This window comes from Canis aureus, chromosome 17 (assembly GCF_053574225.1).
Source record: "Canis aureus isolate CA01 chromosome 17, VMU_Caureus_v.1.0, whole genome shotgun sequence".
Lineage (NCBI taxonomy): Eukaryota > Metazoa > Chordata > Mammalia > Carnivora > Canidae > Canis > Canis aureus.
In genome coordinates, this window is record NC_135627.1 from 60,945,584 (window position 1) to 60,959,617 (window position 14,034).

General features: G+C 53.6%; 1 long non-coding RNA gene across 1 annotated transcript; it reads left to right on the forward strand.

Moving 5' to 3' along the window:
- The first annotated feature begins 319 nt into the window (after positions 1–319).
- LOC144288123 (uncharacterized) lies at positions 320–2,812 on the forward strand. Its single transcript, XR_013356122.1, has 3 exons — positions 320–429; positions 1,409–1,750; positions 2,157–2,812. It is a non-coding gene; the product is annotated as an uncharacterized LOC144288123 (long non-coding RNA).
- The last annotated feature ends 11,222 nt before the right edge of the window (positions 2,813–14,034 follow it).

The window sequence follows — 14,034 nt, forward strand, 5'->3', positions numbered from 1 at the left end:
TCCCACAACAAAACAAAAAGCTCAAGTGCAATCCATTATCGTGTTATACCGACCTATTACTATCACCATGCAGATAGTTTTGAAATGAATAGGCAAAAAAAAAAAAAAAAAAAGCATTTCATATATAAACCTCTGCCTAAATATTTTCTTTAAAATGAAGTCAATGAAAAATAAATAAATAAAAATAAAATGAAGTAAATGTGGGAGGGGTGCGTTTGTGCAGGGGTGTATAACGGAAGGAAGGGACTGTATCCTTTTTCAAAGTCTATGTGGGGATCACCATGCTTAGGGCTTTACAAATACTTATATTTCACAATCTTTACAACCACCCTGAGTAGTTAATACTACAGGAAGAGGAATCACGTGGAAAGGAGACATCGGGGAGGCTCCAAGTGTCCCAAACCGGGATTGAAGAGCTGCAGTTCAAAGGTGGGTCAGCCCCCGCAGCTGTGTTGATCCCTCCGCTCGGTGCCCTAAGCACATAATTGCCCCATGAATATGACTGAGCCTCTTTGCTGTTCATATAGCAATTCTGTGACTTTTGATGTCAATGGATGTCCTGTGGTTTTAATTTTCAAATCTGTGAAATGTAATTTCAGTTCAGAGTCCCTCTCAAAATGCAGCCCAAGACCATACAAGTCATGTAGAATAAAGAAATGAATAATTAAACGAATTTAGCCAATTTATACAGTTTATAAATTTACAGTTTATACCCCTTGATTACAGGGTTTGTCTTTTTTTCTCTATTGTTACCAAAACACTTGACTCAGTTATCCAGTTCACTTTACACATCTGCACGTTCATGTACATATATCTACAAATCGCAGTTTTTTGGGGTTTTTTTTGTTTTTTCAAATCGCAGTTTTTAACTCCCAGAGTTCCACCAGGGAGCATGTACATTCTTCTTTCTTTTGGCCTTGTTCTTGCGTATTTCTCCCTTTCCTTGGGTCTTTCCCATCACCTATAGTTAAGCCTGATATATACAAGTCTTTCTCTTTCTTTAAATTATTTCATCTACCTAATTCCCCCTCTTCCAACTCCACACGGGAACCCTCAACGGGCCCTGCTCTTACCTATAGCACTTGCAACGGCCTTATCATTTCATTGGCAATATTCTCACTGCTGGGAGTCAGGCTCAGCTGTGCAGGAGAATTTGTTTAGGTAGAACTATGTCAATATTGAAAAGATATTTTCAATATCTTTTGGAAAGAACCAAGATCAAATGTGCGTCTCTCTTTAATCCATTGGATCTTTACCGATGGAAAAATGAAGTTCAAGTGCACTTGGTTTTTCTCACTAATGCATCCAACAAGATCCGTTTATGCTTTAAGGAGTACCATTTTCACTTTCATAAAGAATTCTCAAATCTATTAGCCGCTCAGATCTGACAGTTTGCTCCTTTCCGCAGATCAGGCTAAGCAAACTCCCGCGGCAGCAAGCCACCCACCAGGAGTTCCAGCTACAGAAGTTTGCCATGTTTTTCCCCAGGAAGGGCCTGGAAGCTGCTGCGACACCCTATTCCTCTTACCCATCTGTAACCCTCACTCGAGAAAAGGGCAAAGTTTAAGTAAAAATCTCTGGCACGACAGAGATGTTGTGTGTGTGTGAAATGAAAATGTATATACTCAAACCGTGGGTCAACTATGGTTTAAAGTACGTCCTGACTTCCTGCCTTTCTTTTCTGAGGTACGGAAATATTTCAAGGCAATTTCAAGAAACCGGATTTCGAGAAACTACTAAAACCTTTTTTGTGAGTCGCTTTCCTTTTGTTGGAACTTAAATGTGTATTTCAACACGTTGCTGTGCCATCCTATGTCATTTCATAGCTGTCAACGGGAAATTCTTATTTTAAACCTCTACGTCATCGCTAAATAGTTCTAATAATACAAGGCCTAAATTTTAAGTCCTCCGGGACAGCAAAGTATCTCATTTACTATGTTGCTCAAGCTCTGACAGCTCTGTTGCAAAACTGATACGCTGTAGACAAAGAACAATCCCTACCCTGTTACCTGGCTGTTGACAATACCTAAGATGATCAAGTATTTTGTTTCAAACTAGTGGGCTATTTTAATAAGTGAACCAAAAAAAGGGTGGGGGAGCTCTTAGCTGTACCTATTTTAGGATACATCTTATAATTGACCCCTTTTCCTCCTTAGGTAGAGGTATTCCTCCTCATGCACATCCTCGGGACAGCAGTCGTTTTAAAACGGAGTTAAAAGTCCACACTTCAGCCTTGAAATGTGCTCGAGTCGTGCGGCGACCTTGGAGACGTAGCTCCAACCGTGCAAAGTCTCAGAAAGTGGACCTAGCCTAGCTTAGAAAATACAAAACCCCCGAATTCTTTTTTATTCTACTAAATACTCTCACCTGTTACAGTCTCCTTGAGCAAGTGCTGGCACTGGTAAAAGGGCAACGAGCATTTGCCTAATGGTCCGAAGTGTGATAGCCAAAAATAAACATAAGGGGGAAAAAAATCATGACTTTCCGATGCATGACTTTGAGATTTGGTCCGGGCTGAATTTGAGTTTACCTTTGCACTATTAAAAAAAAAAAAAAAAGTTTGCCAGGCAAGCGGGTAAACGGTAAAGTTTATCTTACCTAATGTCAAACTATCCAAGATCATTGCGGCTTGAAATTATTCATTGGTGAGCATCGAGAGCAGTGCAAACATGGGTAAAAAAACACCTGATTTTCATACCCTGTGGGTTGTGCTGGTCTAATTTTAAAGTCAAAAGCTTTGAAAAGTCACAAACTTATAAAAACGTATGAAACTTTTAGAAAAGGCGCGATTAGATGGAGAGATGAGAGAGAGAATGCATGTGCCTATGTATCTTGATAACTGAATTCAGCTGACGGTTCTCCCCGGGAGCTGGGCCCTGAGATGTGTCTCGGTGGCGGGAGGGAGGGAGATGCCAGCAGGGAGCCGGCCACCTGCAGGCAAGGAGCCCCCCGGCTGGGGCAGCAGAAGGGTGGAGGCCAAGGCCTGGTGGGCAGGTGAGGGGCCGGGAGGAGGGGGGAGGGGAAGGGGGCAGAGGGAGAGGAGGGGGTACCCCCAACGGCTCCAGGCAGGTGTGGACCACGGAGCCCTGCAGCCGGTCTCTGGGATGGCCGGTCCCCGGGATGCCCATCCTCTGGATGGTCGGTCCCCAGGATGGTCGGTCCCCAGGACGGCGGGTCCCTGTGCCCTGTGGTGACATCGTACAAGCCCCAACAAGCCAGGTGCTGCAATCTGGTCACAGCCTCCCTGTAGGGAGCGAAGGCTGAGGGGGCACAGGCATGACCTTTAACACCGGGGCTGCTGCTGCTGGGGCTGCTGCTGCTGCTTTTGAGGGTTTGGGGACTTTATTTGGCAGAGCGAGAGGTTGTGCACAGGCGGGCGGGGGAGAAGTGGGGTCCCCAGGCCCTGGATCCCCAGGCGGGCAGCGACCCCGGCAATGGGGGTCACACCCTGAGCTGCCCCCGCACCCCACACCTGAGGCTTCTAAATGTGAAAACCCTTGAGTCTGGAAGCCACACACGTCCACTTGGCGTGGACACCTGCGGGGGCTGAGGGGCGGCGTGGACACTTGCGGGGGCCGAGGGGTGACGTGGACACCTGTGCGGGAGCAGCGGCGCGGAGCGGCTGAGCACAGGAGGAGCAGCAGGTGCACAGGGGCAAGCGCGCTGGACCCCAGAGGACGGCCATGGGGACACCGGGCCCAGGGGACATGGTGGAGCTCCCTGTCCCTCCGGGGCCTCAGCCACTTGCTTACGCTCTGTCCTCAGGTTTCTAAGAACCGTCAGAAATTACCACGCAAGGACGAAGACCCTAACCCTACCCTAACACGGCCACCCCCCACCTCGCAGCCCGTCAACGAATCCGATGTCCTCCAAATCTGTGCAGTCTGCTCTCCCTTATGCTCCCTCCACCGGCCCCACCCCACCAACTCTCCCTGTCTCGTGGGCCCCAGTCCCCGTGTCCCGGCTTCCACCCGCACCCCTTCCGCACTCCGTGCTTCCCAGCGCAGCAGCCACAGCAGTGGTTTCCGCGTCCTACCGCGGCTCTGCACGCCACCCTCCAGGGCATCCCACTCCCCAGGGCACCCCACCCTCCAGGGCACCCCGCCCTCCAGGGCACCCTACTCACCAGGGCACCGTACTCTCCAGGGCACCCCACCGCCCACAGAAGAAAGCCAGATTTCTTTGCATCTGTATGGTCCTGGACTTGTCTCTTCCTCGGTGAGGCCCTCGCTCTTCCTGCCTGGAACGCTCACCCCCCACCTCCTGCACGACACTTGCATCCTCCTGGAGGTCTTCACCTAAGTGACTTCTCAGTGGGGACTTTTCTGACTACCTTGCACGCCCCCTTCCCCGCTTTACTTTTCTCCACAACACTTATCATTGGCATGAATTGCAGTTTAAGTATTTATTATCTGTCCACGCCGGAACGTGCGGGGACCGGAATCTTTGTTTTGTCCACGGATGGAACCCCAGAGTCTAGAACAAGGCCTAGCACACGGACATCATTAAATAAATATTTTTTTAAAGATTTTATTTATTTATTCATGACAGACACACAGAGAGGGAGAGAGAGAGGCAGAGACACAGGCAGAGGGAGAAGCAGGCTCCATGCAGGGAGCCCGACGTGGGACTCGATCCCAGGTCTCCAGGATCCGGCCCTGGGCTGAAGCCGGTGCTAAACCGCTGAGCCACCCGGCTGCCCTAAATAAATATTTCTTGAATGAATCCAAAAATCTCTGACTCTTCTAAAACCAGCTTCTAGGGACTACCCTTATTTTTCCTAAAAGTCCACAGTTTGCTCCTACAAAAACAATCTATTGAGACTCAAAATCCTGCAGTTATCTTTGTCGTCTGATTAATTGCTAAATTCTTTCCATTTCACTGTGTTATTGGACTCTGTCCCCCTCCTTTTTATTTCTGCGGCCACCACCCTCATTAATAATAGTAGTGGTTGGATTGGAAGACTCGGGTTTAAACGGCATCTCCACCCTTTCTCAGTTATAAGATTTGGGCAATTTCATTTGGGATGGGGTAGGGGGGAACGTCTGTGTTCTTCATTGGTCAAGACATACCTACTTTATATGGCGGTTATGAATGCTAAATAAGATAATGTATCTAAAACATATATTTGTATCATATGATCCCGCTTATCTGCGGAATTAGGAAGCAAAACAGATGAACATAGGGGAAGTGGGGGGCGGGAAGAGAGAGAAGGAAGCAGACCATCAGCGGCTCAGCTATGGAGAACCAACTAGGGTCGTCGGAGGGAGGGGGTGGGAGGTGGGGATGAAGGAGGGCCCCCCGTGCTGAGCCCCGGCTGTTGCAGGTAAGGGATGCATCAGTGGATTCTACTCCTGAAATCAATATTGCACCATATGCTAACTGGCTAGAATTTAAATAAAAATTTGGCAGCAAAAATAAATAAATAAAGCATCTGTATGTGCCTGACACGCAGCGAGTGACTCATCTTGTCCCTCACGCCTGACCCACGGCGGCAGATTTCCGGCTCACAGCCCTCCTCCAGGGTCCCCTCTTAATAGTTCATATCGTTAAGGCCGAAGATAGTTTCCGCGAGCCTCGCTCTGCTCGTGCTCCCCGGTTACTCAGCAGCTTCAAAGGCTTTTTACAGACAAAGGAGGGATCCCTGGGTGGCGCAGCGGTTTGGGGCCTGCCTTTGGCCCAGGGCACGATCCTGGAGACCCGGGATCGAGTCCCACGTCGGGCTCCCGGTGCATGGAGCCTGCTTCTCCCTCTGCCTGTGTCTCTGCCTCTCTCTCTCTCTGTGTGACTATCATAAATGAATAAAAATTAAAAAAAAAAAATACAGACAAAGGAAATGATCATTTGAGCACCTGCTGCGCCTCAGGTGCCCTAAGGCACGTTTCATAATTTGATAACTTGGTAAAAGCAAACCAAGTCGTCCAGCGCTCGAGGCCCACTCAAGGCCTCCTGCCTTCCTCCGGGCCGTGGCCCACGCGTCCGTGGCCAGCACAGTGCTCAGACGCTTGGCAGCCGGCGGGACCGCGGGACGGGTTCTCCCGTGGGACGGGCGCACCGCAGCAGACGCTGCGTGGAGCGGTTACCCTCCGTGAGGCGGTGGCCTCATCTGGCCATCAAAGACATTAAAAGAAAAAGACAAAGGTCTCCCAAGAAGGAAGGAATTTTGCCTCAAAACCGCCTTCAGACTTGAGCGGCAGCACCACCTCGGCCTGCGGAGCCCAGGCTCGCCAGCCTCCCCGAGCACCGCAGCCCATTTCTTAAAACACGTTTTCTGTCTTTCTGCCGCTCGCCCCATTCATCTCATGCTCTTTGTCTTCCTCCGTCCCTCCCTCTATACACACATCATACGGGGTCCGTTCTCCGGACAATCCTGACACATTCGCCACACCAAGACCTAGGAAGCCTTCTCCCATAGGGTCAGTCTCCTCCATAACTGGCACCCGTCCAGCCAGAAGTGGTTAATTCTCTGCTATAGATTTCCTTGAATTTCTCTAAAACCCTTCTGGTTGCCCTGATTTGTATTAGCAGGAAGTACGCTATCCCACTTCTGCTGCCGGGTTACCAGGAAGATCACCACCTCTGAGCCTCTGGGACCTCGTGGCAAAATGAGGACAGTCATTTCCTCGCTGAATTTTGCTGTAAAGTGTGCCCGCCCGCCGTGGGACACAGCACAGAGGGCAAGTCGTATTCCATTCCCCTCGTGGCCAGGAAGCTCGTGTGCAGAGGAGCCATATCATGTCCCCGCAGGCTCAGGAATGCAGGCGGATGTCCTGGGTTGGGTGGTGACCGGTCATCTCAGACGGAACGCACAGCGCGGCAGGCGTGTAGGACCCTCGACCGAAAGATGGACCCAAGACGAAGACCCCTGCTGGGCCTGGATGCCCGCGACCCAGGGCACCCACCCACCCCGGGGAGTGTGAGCAGCCCCCAACACCCCAGGCAGGAGGAACGGCAGCCTCCGGGAGCTCCGGCTATTTTCCTTCACCAAGCAAACCCCAGAATTTTAGCAGGGGTTAGCGGGGGCTTGTGCAGACGCTCAGAACCCATCCCGGCATGCAGATGCCCTCGCTTCTGAGCACCCAGGGTCTGGGGTGAGAGCAGAGCAGGTAGGAGACTTGGGGGCTGTGACGTTAGAGGGAAAACGCATGTTCTTCTCCCCCTTTTTCGGGGGTTGCTGCTGAATACAGTTAGACGTCCTGGGTCCTGATGACAAGGACCACACCCTGGAGTCCCAGAGCAGTGAGGGCAACAGGATGGGGGCTCCCGGGGGCTCGGCTGGGTGGGCGCCCGCCTGCAGCCCAGGTCAGGATCCAGGACGGGATGGAGCCTGCAGCGCCTGCCCCGCTCAGCGGGGAGTCGGCTTTTTCACCTCCTTCGATGCCCCTCTGTCCCCACCCCTGCTCCTGCTCTTGCTCGCTCTCTCAAATAAATAAATAAAATGTTTAAAAAAAAAAAAAAAAGTCTGGGTCTTGGTCCTTGTGAGGCCGCCACATTGGCCTTAAACTGCCCAAACGTGTGCCTTAATACTGTTTGGGGTCAGGATGGCCAAACTAGCATGGAGCAGCTCCTAGGACAGCCTGTCGATCGAGCCGTGAGGTTTTGCAGACCTGGCGTGGGCACAGGGGCAGACTGATCCGCGCCCCCAGTGCGCTCTCCTGGGAGGTGCAGCTCTGGCTCCACGTTGAGGCCTGGACGTTCCTCCCCTACCCGCCGGCCGAGCGGCCAAGTCGGAGCCCCGGACTGAGCTCCTTCTGTGGTTTGCTAAGGGCTGTGGAGCCACTTCTGGGCTCCTTGACCCTTTTCTAGGCAAACGTGATCACGTGTTGGCCCATAGTCGCGGTCCTTAGCTTCGTTCCTGAAATTCTCTCCTGGCTTTCAACAGAAGATAATAACTGGAGGCTTAGACTCCAGAGAGCAGCCCAGTGAATAAGGAACAGCCTGGGTGGCCCTAGAACCCGCTGGGGTCACCACTGATGAGCCCTTTGCAGGTCTTTGTCCGGCAAGTACGAGCTTCACCCTGAGACCAGCATTGAGGAAACTGGCCATACAAAAATGGAGAATTCTGTGTCACTAGACACCTCGAAATTCATTCTGGGCCCTATATACACCTGCAGACTTTCGCCATGCTGCAATAACTCCAAAACTGATAAATATATTCTATTTCTGCCGCTTATTTTTTGTTTTTTTTCCGTGATTAAATACCATAATGTAAAGTTATTGTTTTAGGCATTTTAGGCGTACAGTGCAGAGGCATCACCTCCATCCTCACCGTCGTGCAATGATCACCACCCTCCTTCATCCCAAACTCAAATGCTGTAGGTGGTGGCCACTCACACCCCATCACTCCCTCCTCCCAGCCCCGGGTAACCACTCTTCTACTCTCCATCTCTATGAATTTGCCTAATCCCCGTAAGTACGAGGCACAGAATCATACAATATGTGTCCTTGACTGACTGGATTACTTCAATGAGCACATCCTCTAGGTCTATCCTACAGTAGCAGGTGTCACAACTTCATTCCCTCTGAACGCCGAATAATAGTCCATTGCCCGTATATACCACGTTTTGTTCATCCATTTATCCATCGATGGATACTTGATTCCGTCCATATTTCGGCCGCATAGAAACCTCACAGCAATGAGCATGAGTGTATGAGCATCTATTCAAGTCTCAACTTTCGATTCTTTGGGGCATATACCTAGAAGCGGACTTGCTGGGTTATATGGCAATTCTATGTTCGATTTTTTTTTTTAAGAACACCATACTGTTCTCCACAATGGCTGCACCATTTTTCATTTCCATCAGCAACAAATAAGGATTCCAATATCTCTACGTCCATGGCAATATTTGTCATTTTCTACTTTTTTTCTTCTGGATGGTGGTAGCCATCCTAATGGTATCCGCCTCTCATTTTTAATGTCCTCAACTAATTAGAGGTTTTTTTAAAGATTTTATTTATTTATGAGAGAGAGAGAGAGAGAGAGAGAGAGAGGCCGAGACACAGGCAGAAGGAGAAGCAGACTCCATGCAGGGAGCCTGACGTGGGACTTGATCCCGGAACTCCAGGGTCACGCCCTGGGCCGAAGGCAGATGCTTAACCGCTGAGCCACCCAGGGATCCCCTAATTAGAGTTTTAGAAGCTCCCACCCATCAGTGCTGGTGTGAACCTTCCAGCTCTGACCGTATTCTTTGATAAAGTGCTTCAAGGAGGAGTTAGACATGGAACGGATGCATCTGCTGGTTTTCACATGTCATTCCTCAAGGCTCCTTCCCCAATTTTCAACCAAACTACTTCTGCCTCTGATTTCATCAGGTTTACGTAATACGTATCCGAGTAAGACTTTGTTTGATGAGAGTTCCTCAGCCTACAAGAAAAGTTTGAAAAATTTCAGTCTACTCCATACTCGCAAAGGTTCAAGGAGATCAAGTGGCTTTTCCAAGGTCTTTCAACCAGATATTGGCTGAGGTGGGATCTGAATGGAAATGGATAACAAGTCAGAGAGTACACCCAGTACCGTCTCGGCACACAGGCGTCCTTTCGATTATGCATTCATTTCTCGGCGTACACGGCACACACGACTGAACTGCAGAACAGAGCTCACTTACAAAACAGACCAACCTTTGTCTTTCTCTCCCACCGATTTGACCAGGAGAGTGGTAACGGAGCCGGAGCCGGGGGATGAAACATGCTCTGGCAAATACCATCATCTTAGTAGACAAGAGACCAATAATAGCAACAATATTGCATCCCTTCCAAGAGGATTACGCATGAGACACAGTTATGCTGGAGAAGTAGGGGCATAGTCTGTTCTGTCTAAAGAAGGAATGTACTACAAGCCAAAATTTATTTTTTTAATTTTTTTATTTATTTATGATAGTCACAGAGAGAGAGAGAGAGAGAGAGAGAGAGAGGCAGAGACATAGGCAGAGGCTCCATGCACTGGGAGCCCGACGTGGGATTCGATCCCGGGTCTCCAGGATCGTGCCCTGGGCCAAAGGCAGGCGCTAAACCGCTGCGCCACCCAGGGATCCCACAAGCCAAAATTTAAAACTAGTTACGAATTAAAAATATTTCTGCAAAATGCACAGCATTAACCCCGTGGGAGATACAAAGCGGAGAAGGTGGCACAGGCCATGCTTGGGAGAAGCTTACAATATAACAAGGGACCGAGACAAGCGTCCGCGTACTGTGAGTGGGGCAATAGGGATACTTGAAAGGCCTGGGCAAAGTAACCGCGCGGCAAGTGTTTTCGAGATTTACAGAAGAGAAAGATCACAGTCGTCTGGGGAAAACGCAGAACGGCTCTGTAAGGAACTCCGTGCGACAGGATGCAAAGGAAGAGCGCCGCGGCATGTGCTCGGAGAGGTGGGGAGATGTTCAGCAGGTGGAACGGGGCTCGAGGGAGAGGAAGCTGACTCGAGCGGGAGAGAGGGTGTGCAAAGACCCTAAGGGGGACAATCACAAGTCCTCTTCCAGAATGTTGACTGGAGGCCGAGCAGAGGCTCTGTCCAGGGCAGGTGCAGGTGGCTACACCTGGAATGGCGAGCTGGGAACCCGGCGGAGAGACATCGCCTGGAATGGCAGGCTGCACAACACGGTCTACTAACGGGAGGAATCATCGAAGGCTTCTCCGAACACCGCGGTTTAGGGACAAGTTATGTGGACTAGCAGTTTGTGCGTCAGGTTGTCGTGTGCAAAATGAGGGGGATGTGCCAGGTGCACTGCTTTGGAGGATTTCCCTCTCTTCAAATGTCCTGTTTCAAAGAGGATGAGGGCAAAAAAATCACGGCCGTATAGTGAGGCAACGCGGTGCACGAGATGTAAACATGTGTGCCTGGGAATGGGTGCAGGATGGACTGGAGCTGGGAATTTATTTAGGGATTTATTATTATTAGGATTTTATGTATTATTTAATTAGCAATTTATTACAACAGTCTAGGTAAAGAGTAAAGGCCCATAACCAGGACAACCAGGAGATTGCACACGTTCTAGAAAAGCACGCTGGAAGAAGGTACAGGAGCTTGCAGGCAATGGAGAGGAAGAGAAGAAGGAGAGGAAGAGGAAGGAGGAAGGACGGGGGGGGAAGAAGGAGAAGAAAGAAGAGGGGGGAGAAAAGAGAGAAGAAACAGAAGAAGCGAAGGGGGGAGGAAGGGGAGAGGACAGCGGAGCAGCAGTAACGATGGGCCTCCGGGCGGGGCGGCCTGTTCCGAGGGGCTGGGGAGGCCGCGTGGCCTGGCGCCTGTTGGCTTCACGGCCTCAGAGCCCTCGGCCACGTTACCCGGCGCCGTTGGATGAGCTCGAAGCCGGGCCGTGGTCCTGGGGACGTGGGCAGTGGCGACAGTCAAACCTGGAGGCAGCAGGGCCCCCAGGGGACCCTGAGAGGTGAAGCCCCGAGACAGGCCTGTCAGGAAAGCGCAGGGGATGAGCCGGGATAGTTGACTGGAAGGGGCCGCGGAAGAGGTGGAAACCCCGGGCGCCAGGCTCACTCCCGCCCTTCTCCACCCTCCTTCCAGCTCCGGGGCGCCCGTGTGCTCCGGGCCTTGGCCCCGGGTGGCCTGTGCGAGGACAGTCTGGCAGGAGACGCGAGGATGGCGGACCCGGCGGGCTTGCCTTGGGGTGCCCCGGACCTTATGATTCTGTCTTCCCTTTTGGGGCCAAGAATGGGAGCGGCTGGGCTCCTGCTGCGCCTGAATCAGCCCTGCCCACATGCTCCCTCCCCTCGGCACCTCATCACCAGGCACTTGTAAACTCTCCTAAGCTGTCCTACCGCGACTGTTCTGTTTTTCTCTTTGGGGGACCCCGGTTGACACATCCGCTGGACCCCAGTACACACAGGGGGTAGTGCCGGGCAACCCGACCGGGAATGCCGAGGATGCCCAGCCCCGATCGACCCTCTGTTTACCGAGAATCAACAGCAAAACGCGACGCCAGCCTCTCCCAAGGTCCCGCTCACCATCCATCAGCAGGGGCCCGTGGCCATCGGGCTAGCAGGCCCCAAGCCCAGCGCCCTTTCCCTAAAGCAAGTGGGCACCGCCGCGGGTGACGGAGTAGCCCCGGGGGGGGCGATGCCCTCGAGGCGGGCACCCCGGCCGTCTGGGCCGCAAGCCACCAAAGAACAGTGTGTGGCCGCGTGGAAGCGACCCTCGGCGCCCAGCGCTGTGCCCCCGTTCCTGGTGCTCCTGGTGCTCTGGGCCGGCCGCTGGCTCCAGAGCCTTAGCAGCACTTCCCTAACCAGATCCCCCGATGCGGGGTGCAGCCGACCCAGCGCGGGGGGCTCACACCAGCACAAGATCTGGCGGGCTGCCCCCGGAAATACTTCAGCGACGAGAGGGTCGGGGAGGCTCCGGCCCGGGCCTGCCCCTGCAGAACCCCGAGGGCAGGATCTGCGGCCGGGCCAGGGACGAGCCTTGGCTGCAGAGACAGCGTGGTGTCGTGGTGTCCGGAGGCGAGGAGGCAGCGGGGGGCGAGCAGCTGGGGGAGCACGAGCTGTCCTTCGGCCACCTCACCGGCACCGGCACCCGGCGACGCCCAAGGCCTCTGGGTGTTTCCTGGTCTGGGTCCCTCCTGCTGGGCAGCTCCCTGATCTGTCCGGAGCTCTTAGGCGTTGAAGGGCCCCTGGGGACTGGCGGGGGTGGCGGGGACAGATTCCTGTCGAGTGACAGGTCCTGCTGCCAGGATTCTGCAACAGCCATTGAGGGGTGGCCGGGGTGGCCTGGCTGCTCAGGAAGCGCCCCTTGCACCCGGCAGCTCCCGGCACCCAGGCCCAGCCCCAGGCCCGCAGCCCCGAGGCGCCGCGCTCCCTGCGGCCCAGGACCATCCGCCCCACGGCGCTTTCCCCGAGTCCCGTGGGCCGCACGCTCTGAGCCATGGCGGCTCCCACTTGTCACCACTGGCTCCCGACGCCAGGCCCTCCTGCATGGTGGGGATCCTACTTCGCCCCTTTGGTCCCTGAACGTCTGAGCGGGTTAAAAATGTGTCTTGTAAGTGGGGGACTCCTAGTGGACAGAACCCGCCGCGTGGGCCAGGCCGCCCGAGGAGCCCGAGGCAACTGAGGCACCCGCACTAGGCTGCACGGGGCCGTGGCATGAAGGTCCCGGGAAGAGGGGACGGCGGGGACCAGGGCTCTGTCACAGGCGTGTGAGACGAAATCCTTATAGTCCTTATAGTCAAGTGTCTCATTCGCGTAAGTACTTACTGAGCATCAGACGCTGCCATCTGACTGGCCCCCCGCCCGGCCCTGCAGGCGGTGCCCCGGTCGCGTTTGCTGGACGGTGACACTGTGCCGCGTCCCAGCGTCTATCGGTAGGTCTAGTATCCAGGTTTAGGGGTTGCCTTGGGAACCCCACGAGAGGGGGACGCCTGGAACTAGAGTGGGCGTGTGTGGGTTTTCTCAGAAAGGGACTTTTACAAAGGTGTGTGCGGAGATTAGGGGAAGTGCCCAGGGCCAGGGCCAGTGGAGGGACCACCCCCACACCCCAGAGGACGGGAGGGCAAACCAGCGGCATCCTGAAGCAGAGGGCCTCACGTCCTTCTGTAGGGGCGGCAGCCAGCCTCGGCCGCGACGCGCGGGAGCCCGTGGTTAGCGTCCTGCCCGGGTCCCTTTAAGTGTCGTCACCTGGAGCGATAGACTGTGGCAGGAATCCGCAAATGCTGCAAACCAGGGCTCCCCCTCCTCCCTCTCCCCCTCCTCCCCCTCCCTTCTTCCTCCTCCTTCCCCCTCCTCCCTGTCCCCTCCTCCTCCCCCTCCTTCTCCTCCTCCCCATCCTCTCTGTCCTCCCCCTCCTCCCTTCCTCCCTCTCCCCTCCCTTCCTCCTCTCCTCCCCCTCTTCCTCCTCCCTTCCTCCTCCTTCTCCCCTCTCTCCCCTCCTCCTTTCTGTCCTCCCCCTCCTCCTCCTCCCTTCCTTCTCCTCCTTCCCCCTCCTCCCTCCTCCTTTCCCCTTCCTCCCCTCCTCTCCGTTCTCCCCCCCCCCCCCGTCTTCCCTCTCCTCCTCCACTCCGTCCTCCCCCTCCTCCGCCTCCCCCTCCCCCTCCTCT